This window comes from Narcine bancroftii, chromosome 6, assembly GCF_036971445.1.
Source record: "Narcine bancroftii isolate sNarBan1 chromosome 6, sNarBan1.hap1, whole genome shotgun sequence".
Taxonomy (NCBI): domain Eukaryota; kingdom Metazoa; phylum Chordata; class Chondrichthyes; order Torpediniformes; family Narcinidae; genus Narcine; species Narcine bancroftii.
In genome coordinates, this window is record NC_091474.1 from 195,951,581 (window position 1) to 195,963,771 (window position 12,191).

General features: G+C 39.3%; 1 protein-coding gene and 2 long non-coding RNA genes across 12 annotated transcripts in view; 2 read left to right on the forward strand and 1 right to left on the reverse strand.

The window, feature by feature from the left end:
* The window catches only part of LOC138736914 (PC3-like endoprotease variant B), a 1,109,211-nt gene that overhangs the window by 794,943 nt on the left and 302,077 nt on the right, over positions 1-12,191 (forward strand). The gene's annotated exons all lie outside the window — the stretch shown is intronic.
* LOC138736916 (uncharacterized) overlaps positions 1-12,191 on the forward strand; it is a 41,446-nt gene that overhangs the window by 8,646 nt on the left and 20,609 nt on the right. The gene's annotated exons all lie outside the window — the stretch shown is intronic.
* LOC138736920 (uncharacterized) lies at positions 290-2,551 on the reverse strand. Its single transcript, XR_011340660.1, has 3 exons — positions 2,350-2,551; positions 1,658-1,806; positions 290-492 (listed from the first exon to the last, which is right to left on the reverse strand). It is a non-coding gene; the product is annotated as an uncharacterized lncRNA (long non-coding RNA).

The following is a 12,191-nucleotide window of genomic DNA, read 5'->3' on the forward strand; positions in this document are numbered from 1 at the left end:
GAATGCATAAACAAAACAATATGGTAAAATATGAAGCAACTATTGTGTTGAGCAGTCATGGCATAAAGGATCATACTGCAAAGAAAAAATAGTGTAAAGGTGATATAATAGAATTATGTCATTAATATTGTAGGTTGTACTTTGTACAAAAGGATATAAATTTGACCTAACATTATAAAATAATGCAGGAGATGATGAATCAGATGCCTGATTTACGCGAAGATATTTTCGATGCAATCTCGTAAGAAAAATGGCACAAAAAAAACCAAATAGGCAAAAAATGGTGATATTTAAAGATCCAGCTACAAGGAAAAGGAAGGAATAAGGTGAGCCAAATATCCTCTTCTGATCACTAGCAGCTAGAAGGTACATGGCTGAATCTTGAGTGAGAACAAGAGAAGAATTAGTTGTGATAGTCTTCATGTTGATGTTGACTTAAATTGGAGAGCACACATAAATTCTGTTCACTTGAGTGAGATCTTGGATGGCTGCCTTTGGTAAAGGAAAGGAAGGGGAGAAAATTATTAAGCAAACTAGTGCCAAATATTGTCATGTGAAAACAATAATATTGAGAAGATGGTGAATGCTGTGGCACTATAACAAATTTATGACCATTCCTGGTATCTGTTATGACAGAAACATCCACATTTTTGGAAATCACAATGTATTATTTGCAGTACAAATAGAGCACAAGCTTAAATATTTCTTGATTTGTTTTCTTATGTGGCACTTGTATCATTGATAGGTTAAAGAAGAAATCAATTTTGATATTCAAGTAAAACACGTCGCCATTGGAATTGTAATTAATCACATTCAGATTAATTACAATACCAAGGTCAAGGGACCATCATCTGGTTTAAATGGAAGGGATGGGCATCCTCCAAGGAGTTGTGAAGTTAGGGTGCTGCTATATTAGAACAGTGACCAGTATATTAATAATCATTTGAATACCTAGGTAAACAAGAGAGCCTGCAACTTGCTGGAAACCTGGAGCAACACATAAAATGCTCAAGGAAAACTTCTGTGGGAACTTGAGGATCATAACGTTAACTAACTATTGGCTTCTATTGCCCTCCATGGACGCTGCTCAGTTCCACCTGCATGTTGGTGTGTTGCTCCATTTCAGAACCAAATCAGCCTTTTATAGGAGAAGACTGGTGTTATTGCTGCTTCATTTCATGGTAGATCTGGGTTAAGGGGCAAGTCTGGGAAATCATTTGGTATAAAGATATTTGAATATTTGATCTATCAATAGGACCGGTCACAAAATCTTACAGATTCCAGGGGTAAAATCGGAAGCCAAATGTTGAATTGAATTGTATATTGTCAATATACAGTAAGAAATACAGATCAATATACAGTCAGAGGTTTTGTTTTGCATACTATCCACTATACTGAAGTAAAGCAGATAGACCAAAAATAAAACAAAAGGGCCAAACACAAAATGGATGAAGTTTACAATCCATTGGTATGAACATTGAATTTTCAAATTTCAAGTAACCACACCCCTCCAACATTCACCTCCAATGCCCACTCACTGATCATTCTCATTTTGTTTATCTCTCCCCTTCCCACCTCTCCCCATCTGTTTCTACCAATAAACTAGCCTCTATCCCTACCCCTCACACACTAATAAACTGGCAAACCTTTCTCTTACCTCACCCCTGATGTACAGTTTGCCTCCACGGATTCTGTTTGACCTGCTGAGTTCTACCAGCTGATTGTATTTTGTTGCCAGGATACAGTGATGGCTGTTGTTCAGGAATTCCCATGCCTTAGTTTCTGAATCACTCACTCACACCCATCCTGACATTATGAGCCATATTTGGAAAGAAACATTACACACATCAAGATGGCATACAAAAATGGAAGGCAAATTCAATCTGCTTAGCTGAACTCCTGGCTAGCTTAGGTAGGAATCCACTGCTGGTACATGGATGCCAGAATGCCCTGCATAAAATGTATGATGAAACTATGAAAAGTGAATTGGGTTAACTATTTGAAACTTTCATCCAGGAAATGAGTAAAACACGAAAATCTGTAGACACCGCAATTGAAGTAAAAACACAATGTTAGGTCAAACATTGTATTTTATACAGCAAAGGACAAAGATAAATAACCAATGTTTTGGGTTTGAGTCCTTCATCAAAGTATGAAGATACCTTGATGAAGGACTCAAGCCCGAAACATTGGTTATGTTTCTTTATCTTTGCTACCAGTGTACAAAGGACAGCGGAGTTTCTCCAACATTGAGATTTTACTCCAGGGAATGAGACTCTGATCATCACTCCTATCTATGCTTCTCAGTAATTTCATATAATTCTATCAGGTGATCTCTCAGCCTCTTACATTCCTGCGAAATAATCCAAGTTTGTCCAGCCTTTCCTAATAATTAATATCCTCCAAACCAGGCAATATTCTGACAAACATCTTCTGCACTCTGTCCAAAGCTTCTACGTCCTTACTGAAGCACCAGAGCCTCCACATCCTTTCAAAGCCTCCACATCCTTAACTAATGTTGCCTTTTTTAATGTTACTTTATAATAATATGTAAGCAGTATGTTGGATGGTGATTTTTAAAATTCATTTGCAAATTTCCAAGTAGCAGTCAGTGCGTGAGGCACAGCTACATTATCCTTCTTGACTAGTTCAAGTGAGTTTGCTGACTGATCAAGTCTAAGCATTGTGCTGTCACCAGCAGGTCAAACTAAAGGTCAGAGGTGTTTGGAGGAAGATCAGAGATGCATACCAATTGCTTCCTGCTGTCTATCTATTTTTGTTGACTAGTACTCTGCAGGTCATGGCTATTTGAAGTAGCAGCCCAGAGGATAAAAAAAAGTCGCAGCGTTCTCTTCACTCAGTCCAAGCTCAGGCAGAATTTACCAATGTTAACTTTGAGTCAACAACTGCTTTATTCATGATAGAGAATAGTGTATTTTGGCATTATGTGCTACAGTGCAACATTATAATTGGTGTGAAATGTTACATTAATGAGTCTGTAACAATCTATTAAAAACTAAAACACAATGAAGAATTTGATTAGTCAGTTCCCAGCACATTAAGTGACTGTGTACAGAGTTGCTTCTGTAGTGTAACTCTTTGATTCAAGCTGAAGTCCACATGTTGCCCGCAGCTATGAATGTCAAGGCCAAGAGTTTCAGGTTTCAGGATTCCAAAGTAACATTTGTATTATGCTGTCTCCATGGATGACAACAGACATTCCTAGTGAGATTGTATCAAATTAACATATTAAAAATAGAAAGTCAATTAATTTATACATGTTATGCTAGCACTGAATTTTACTCATCTGTGCTAATTTTATACATCAGAAGTGGAATTGAATTCAACCAACAAAATAGTACGTGAAGCTCTTCTCTCTGTCTCCATCTAACCAGATCCTCATTCTCTGATAAGATGGATGTTCCCAGAATTCTACTGGATAATCATCTCTGTAGAAGAGTACAAAAGCAATTGTTGACTGACTGTTTTAACATTCCTTTCATACCTCAGGGAAATCACCTGATTTCCTTTTGGTACTGTCCCTGGACTAAAAGGCTGAATCAGTCACTCAGCCAGTGGGAACTTATGCAGGGGAATTATACTACCATGCTATGGTGCAGCAGGTTGACACACAGGCACTTTGACCTCAGGAAAGCTTTTCTTTGGAATTGAAAGAGTGTCTTAAAATTATTATTCTGTCCTGGTGATATTGGGGGCAGTCTCTGGTTGGGTTATACCTGATGGAATATACCGTGAGGACAAGTAGATGGGGTATGTGCAGAACTCAATATGATGATATTGGCTCTCACTGAAAATGCTGCTATGCATGAGTATTTCCTGTTGTTTCTTTTTTTTCTGCATGGGAGCTGAAAATTGACAACAGAGCCTTTAGAAACCAATGGTTTAAGATTGCAGAACAAACTGCCACTGATAATTAGAGTGGCTTCCTCTGGGATCGGCAGATGGCTGTAATTAGGATTTAGTGACAGCTATTAAAGACTATTGATATTCTATGGTATCAAACAAGCCTATATCTTTTAATTTTATCTTTAATTGTAACACCAGAACGATTATCCTAAAATCTATTTTATTTTGAGGACCATGATACCTTTTTGAGATAAATATTGCTCAAATAAAATATTCATTCACCATTGAATGTAAGTATCAAGAAATTATTTTATTTACTATTTATTATCTTCAAATTATATAGCTGTAGTTTTTATGTATTTTTTTCCATTAGAATACACCACAAAATATGACGTGTGAAAAAATGTTACCAAGATGCAAAACCAGAGTTGACACTGGAGCCTTTTCTTGCCCCGATAGATTATTGAAGTGGGGCTGCGATCAAAGAAACATGGCTGGATGCCTTGGTTCCAGTGCCAGCAATAACATTCAGTTACTTATCCTGGGCTCTGCACATCTGTATGAAACAATTGGCAAATCTGTTGTGGTTTTGTCATTTTGCCACTTCATCTACCTGGTACCCCTACCACTGCAGACCCAACCCACAATCCCACCACCATTAGCTTCAGAAACAATCTTACAATATCATAGGGGTTTCTTAACAGTCCTTGCATTAATTTTACCTCTGCTTAACAGTTCATTATCAGCAAACGATAGGGAAGATGGTCCTTTTAACTGCTGGCACAAAAACATCCTTCCTTCTCTCTGAGCACCCTCAGGTGAAAAAAATGTTTGGCACGAAACCATTCCTAAACTAATTTACATATTCATCCGGAAACATTCCATGCCAAGCTGCCAGATAGAACAGATTTTCCTTTTGCACTATGATACATATGATCGCTTCAGGTCTACATTTTCATTAATCTTAATGGCACAGAGGTGAACTTCAAACCTTCGATTTGAATGATACAAGAGATATCACAAGCAAGCAATGCAAGTTAAAGCAATAATACAATTTTGTCATCTCAATAACTGCTTGGCACAAATCAATCAACTGGCATGACACATTGCAGAGTAGCCAAGAATTGTTGAACAGAAGCCATTTTACTCGTAACTCATTTGCAATTTTACAAGGTGTCCCCCGGAGTGATTTAATATAAGAATCATTTTTTAAAAAGTCACATGAAATATTTGTGCAATTGTAGTGTCACACTGTTCTTTGCACATGTGATGATATAAACTTAAGTAGTGTTTTCACTTGCATGTATCTCTGTGAGATTGTATTCTTCTACCAGGCAAAGATCAAGTAGTAAGTAAGTGAGCTACTCTATCCTCTCCTCCCCCTAACCCCCCCCCCCCCCACAACCCTCCACCCCACCGCACCCCCCCCCGCCCCCCCACCAACCAGCATTTTGTCATCTGGTAAAGCAAAGAGGAAGCTCCTAATTTGCATTTGAACTTGTGAAGAACATTTGATATCATAATGCTGCTTCAGCAAAGCTGGCTGCCTGCCAGTCAGGAAGAACACCTCTGAAATGTGACTAAAAAATAATGGCACTCTCCGCCAAGCCCAGAGTTTGTGTGTGTGTGTATGCCTAAAAGCCTCCAACTGGTCCGCTATTTGGTTATGGGACTGAACACATCTGTTTTTGTCAGCTGTTACATACCTAATTCTCTATCATTGTGAAGCATTGGAGACCATTTTGTTATATTACCTGTGTCAAAGTCTTCCATTTCCCTTGAGACTTATGTTATTTGCAAGTCTCCTGGCTGTGAGCTCTGAAAAATGTTCCATACAGAGGTTTAAATAGGGTTAAAGAACCCACAATATGTTGGTGGTTGAGACATGATTATTTTTTTTAATCCCCGCTTTCTTATCCAGAATGTTGTTTCATACCATGAAAGTAACCCTGAGACCCTTGCTCTGCCACCTGTTGAATATCATGGGACCCTAGCCTACTCAGAGCCTGGCAACATTCCATAGCAACATTTCATCCTGCTTGATGTCATCCATCACTGTTAGGATCCAGCAGCAGTTAAAAAATAAAATATTTTTAAAATATATAAGCCTTCGTAAGATTAAGATTTCAATTATTTTTTTTTCTTTCTGAGAAGAAATTACCATGACTAAACTGTGACCATCAGAGCACATAAATAATGAGTAGTATATTCAACTACCTCAATACCAAGAATGGCATTTGTTATAATGCAGCTAAAAGGAAAAGATTGATTTAGCTGCTCTTTAAATCATCTGGTTCCTCTTCAAAGACTGTCCAAAACATTATTTATAAGCTGTGGTAAATTAGTGTCATTACATCTCCAATACGCACAGATCTGCCATGGCCCCCTCTGCCCCCACACGCAGCACCTATCACCTCACCTACCACCCTACTAGCCTCTGTGTCCAACAGATCCTCCTCCACTATTTCCGTTACCTCCTTCGTGATCCCACCACTAGACACATATACCCCTCTTCTCCCCTCTCTACGTTCCACAGGGACTACTCCTTCCATGTCTCCCTTGTCTATTCCTCCCTCCCCACCAATCGTCCCCTTGGCACCTACCCCTGTGACAACAGGAGATGTCCACTGGTGCCACCACCTCTTTTCTCACCATCATTTGGGGCTCAAAACAGTCCTCCCAAGTGAAGCAACACTTCACTTGTGAATCTGCAGAGGTCATCTACTGTATCCAGTGGTCCCATTGTAGTCTCCTCTACATCGGAGAGACTGGACGCAGACTGGGAGATCACCTTGTTCAGCACCTCGGCTCTGTCCCCATTGCATTCCCATGCTAACATGTCTGACCATGGCCTCAAGCACTGCCAGACTGAGACCACCAGCAAAATGGAGGAACAACATCTCATCTTCCGACTGGGCGCCCTCTAACTGGATGGCATTATCATCAACTTCTCCTGTTTCTATTAAACCACACCCCACCCCCTTGGCTCATCTTTGTCCCCGTCTCCTTTCCTCTAGTGCTCTCTCTCTCTCTCTTCCCTTCTGTCTCCTTTTCCAGAGGCAAAATCTATTCTCACGTTTTCCTTTATCATATCCAATTTGCACCTTTTGCTTGTTGGTCTGGACTCCACCCCCATTCCATTCTTCCACCTTTTTCTCTCAGTCTTTATTGAGATGCTTGCCTGCTTTTTGTTTATACCTTGAAGAAGGACTCAGGCCCAAAAAGTCAATAATATATCTTTACCTCCTATGGATTTTGCAAGACAGCTGTTCCTCTTGCATTTACTGTGTGTTTTTCTGCATTCACAGTATTTGCAGACTTCCATGTTTCACTCTCTCCTTTTTAAACATGCCTGTCCGTATTTTCATGTACCACTGTGACAAAGCACTGATGACTTGGTGTCTGCACAATTTGCCAGGTATATAAAAATATATCACTGAACCCATTTTTCAAGTGGAAAGGAAAACAAAAAGAATCTGGATTAGAGAAACAACTCTTTCAGTTCAAACTCACAGTCTTATCCAGTCTCATTATGTACCTGTTTTGTGGATTGCTTTTATTAACCCTCAAAATCTACTCACAATTAGAGCTTTGGAACTTGGAGCTGACCTTTAATTCTGCCAGCTTCTCGGACGAAGTTTAAGATTCCAGATCAATGGCTGAAACCTGTTCACTGAAGGGGTTGTAAAAAAAGCACATTTTCTAGCACTGTCGGGAGGGACAATTAAGCTTGTGCATGACCCTGGTTGCTGGGCACAGACCAAGTGATGCTAATGAATGTTGTTGCCATCAATTATTATCAAATTTTAAATCCCAATGAATATCCATTCAAAGTAAATGTCGATGCTTTGTTATTCTGGAAGTCACCTGAGAAGCTCTTCATGAAGTCTTGATGCTGTGATTTATTACTGAGCATTCAACCCCTCAGATCTTCTGTAGATCTAGAAAATCTTCACAGACGATTTTACATATTTGGATCATCATCTCAACCTTTGATGTTGTGCTTTCATATTTCCTTACAACATGGAAGGTGTTTATCCAGCCATCAAGTTTATACCAAATCTCAGAGCAATTCCCATTAAATTTTCCTGTAAATTATTTTCTCTCACATGCCCATTAACATCCTAATTTGCCAATCATCCACTTGAGATGATGTAGCTACAAACTGGGTATTTGGGAAGGAAAGTGGGGCTTCTGGGCAACACTGGCATAATCCCAGGTGGAATAGGAACACTCAACACAGACCACAGCAGAGGTTGGGTTTGAACCTGGGCTACTAGTGCAGTACTCCCCTGATTTAGCCAACAGATGGCACAGTTAGTGTAGTGGTTAGTGCAATGGTATTACAGCGCCAGCGACCCAGATTCAAATCCAGTGCTGTCTGTTACGAGTTTATATGTTTTCACCATGGGTTTCCTCTGGGTTCTCCAGTTTCCTCCCACCCTTCAAAATATATGGGGTTTGTAGATTAATTGGAGTATTTGGGTAGCAGGGGCTTGTAGGTCGGAAGCGTCTTTTTCCGTGCTGTATGTCTAAATTATAAAAAAATTAAAAGATGACACTTTGCAGTTCTATCTTTTATATTCTATTATAAAATTATAAAATAACAAACTACAAGGAAAGAATAAGAAAATGAAATTTGAGAATATGTTTGATCTTGCCATCTGATGCTTGATCTACATAACCGATGGACAAACTCTTCTCTCTCAGAAAAGGTATGCTATTATAGATTGAGATAAAGATTTTTTTCCAGCAGAGAGTGGACAGAAACATATCAATGAAATGAAAGGAGAGGTGTTGGCAGTCTTGAGTTGCATAAAGGCAGATAAATCCTGACCAAATATATTGAGGATGGTTTGGGAAGCAAGAGAAATAATTGCTGGGGCTCCATCAGTGGCTTTTGCATCTTCCTTAACTACAGGTAATGTACTGGAAGGCAGGAGGTTGTCTACCATTGTGCTTTTTATTTAAGAATACTGTAAGGATAAGCCAGCGAACAACAGGCTAGTGAGCTTAACATTAGTGTGGTGGGCACAATCCTGGAGAGAATTCTGAGAGAGAGAATCTATTTGCATTTGGAAAAGCAAGGAGTATTTAAGTAATTTTGCACGTTGAAATTTTGTGCATGAATTTAATTTGAGTTTTTTGAAGAGGCAACGTGGACTTCAGCATGGCTTTTGACAAGCTCCTAAATGGGACACTGTTCCAGAAGATGATATCCATGGGATCCTAGGTGTGCTAGCCAATTGGATACTGAATTAGCTTGGTGAAAGGAGTCAGAAGGTGGTAGTGAAAGGTTGTTTTTCAAACTGAAGGACTGTGACCAGTAGTGTGCCATTGGGATCAGTACGAGTCTCATGTTGTTTATCATCTATATTAACTATTTGAATGAATGAATGTTTGTGTCGTGATCAGTAAGTTTGTGGATGACAGTGAAATTTGCAATGTGGTTGGCTGTGAAGATTGTTGACTAAGGTTACAACAGGATATAGATCAAATGGAATAGTGGATCAAGGAGTGGCTGATGGAAATTGACTTAGGTAAGTGTGATGTGATGTATTTTTGGGTGTTAAACCAGGGCAGGCTATACACAATGTATGCCATGTTCAACAGAGAGACTGAGGGGTACTAATACATAGTTTTCTGAACATGGCCAAACAAATGGAATGGGTGGTGAATATGGAACATGTCATATTTGCCTTTATCAAGCATGGCACTGAGCACAAGAGTTGGGCTGTCATGTTACAGCTGCATAGACAGCACCTGTAAAATCATGTGTTGTTTTGGTTGCCATGCTATAGAAAGGATATGACCAAACTTGAGGAGATATAGAGAAGATCTGGAACTGGAGTGTTTGAGTTATAAAGATAGTCCGGATAGGTGAAGACCATTTTTCCTGGAGCCAAGGAGGCTGAGGTGATAAAATCAGCAGGAGTATAGGTTTCCAGGGTATGGTTTCCCAGGGTAGGGGAGTCTAAAACAACAGAGCATATATTCAAGGTGAGGGAGAGAGATTTAAATGGGTCTTGAGGGATATGATTCTCGCATTGATGATGTAAGGGTATATGGAATGAGCTGCCAGAGAAAATGATAGAGGCAGGTACAATTACCATTTAAAAGGCATTTGGACAAGAGATATAGGCCAAAAGCAGGCAGCTGAGACAAGCTCAGGAAGGCACTTTGCTTGGTGTAGACATGTTAAGCCAAAGGCCAGTATCCAAGTCTATGACCATGAAGAAAAAAAATTCTCCAGTGCATCTCGCATAATTAATAATTCCCCATCAATTAATTATATGAATCACTTTGATCTTTAGATCAAAGGATTTTTTCCATTCTTTAATTATAAAATAACATCCACACAGATGCAACACTTGAACACCTCAGTTCACAAAGTTGAAAGTAAGATGAAATATTCAGATCCTTTTTCAATGAGAATCTTTGCACAATAGTTGAAGCCTAGTTAGACGTATAAAATCTCCAGCAGAATCTGTTCTGTTTGTGATAGTTTAAATTCCTTTCATTTGAGATAGTGCCTGTACAGGGCAAAAATCACACATTGGTATATAATGTATCTGTTAAAATAAAGTGAGATTACTCCTCACACTTGAGGTAATTATGTCACCATCACTATTCATTAATTGTTAATGATCATTGCTGGAAACTGGAAACTCACTTTGGTCTAAATTATCACTGTTACAATGAACTGGGCCATAAATAGAATAAAATCTTCATGTAAAATTAAAGGCAAATTGAAAAAAAAATCAATAACAAAAAGTGATTGTAAGACAGTAATTTAATTTTGGTTTTCACGAAATAGTTATAAATCACTTTTAGTTCATTTTGCAGCACTCTAATGCCACCAATAGCCCCCTTTATTGGATTCTCATGTTTTAATGATTCTTATTTCATATATATCCACGTATTCATGTTGCTGCATATCTGTGCGGTATTTTGGATTGACTTTGCTTCTGGTTTATTGTGCTCAACTCGAAAGTTGCAGAATTTTTCTTTTTCAATATTTTTATTAATTATTTTCATTTAGGAAATATTGCATAGGTAAATAAACATGAATAGAACAATAATTAAATTTAGATGATAATAATATCAGTAATGACAAAACCTATGCTACATTAAAAATAGAATACAGGCAAAAAGAATAAAAAAAAGAAAATGGCTAATTTGAATAGCTGTCTGATATGATGGCTTGTTTGTCTTGAGAAAAAAATTAGATGTTCTTTCTTTTTTTTCTTTGGCTTGGCTTCGCGGATGAAAATTTATGGAGGGGTATGTCCACGTCTGCTGCAGGCTCGTTGGTGACTGACAAGTCCAATGCGGGACAGGCAGGCACGGTTGCAGCGGTTGCAAGGGAAATTTGGTTGGTTCGGGATGGGTGTTGGGTTTTTCCTCCTTTGTCTTTTGTCAGTGAGGTGGGCTCTGCGGTCTTCTTCAAAGGAGGTTGCAGCCCGCCGAATTGTGAGGCACCAAAATGCATGGTTGGAGGTGATATCAGCCCACTGGCGGTGGTCAATGTGGCAGGCACCAAGAGGTTTCTTTAAGCAGTCCTTGTACCTCTTCTTTGGTGCACCTCTGTCTCGGTGGCCAGTGGAGAGCTCACCATATAACACGATCTTGGAAAGGCGATGGTCCTCCATTCTGGAGACGTGACCCACCCAGCACAGTTGGGTCTTCAGCAGCATGGATTCGATGCTTGCGGACTCTGCCAGCTCGAGTACTTCAATGTTGGTGATGAAGTCATTCCAATGAATGTTGAGGATGGAGTGGAGACAGCGCTGATGGAAGCGTTCTAGGAGCCGTAGGTGATGCCAGTAGAGGACCCATGATTCAGAGCCGAACAGGAGCGTGGGTATGACAACGGCTCTGTACACACTGATCTCTGTGTGTTTCTTCAGGTGATTGTTTTTCCAGACTCTTTTGTGTAGTCTTCCAAAGGCACTATTTGCCTTGGCAATTCTGTTGTCTATCTCTTTGTCGATCCTTGCATCAGATGAAATGGTGTAGCCGAGGTAGGTAAACTGGTTGACCGTTTTGAGTTCTGTGTGCCCGATGGAGATGTGGGGGGGCTGGTAGTCATGGTGGGGAGCTGGCTGATGGAGGACCTCAGTTTTCTTCAGGCAGACTTCCAGGCCAAACATTTTGGCAGTTTCCGCAAAAAAAAATGTTCATCTTCTGTAATGAATGTAAACTTTATTTCTTTATGGAGTTCTTTCCTTAATTATTTCCCAAATTTGTAAGCTTAACTAATTTTTGATTCTTGACCTCATTGTTTATTTTTTAAAAATCTTCATTATCAGATAGTGGACTAT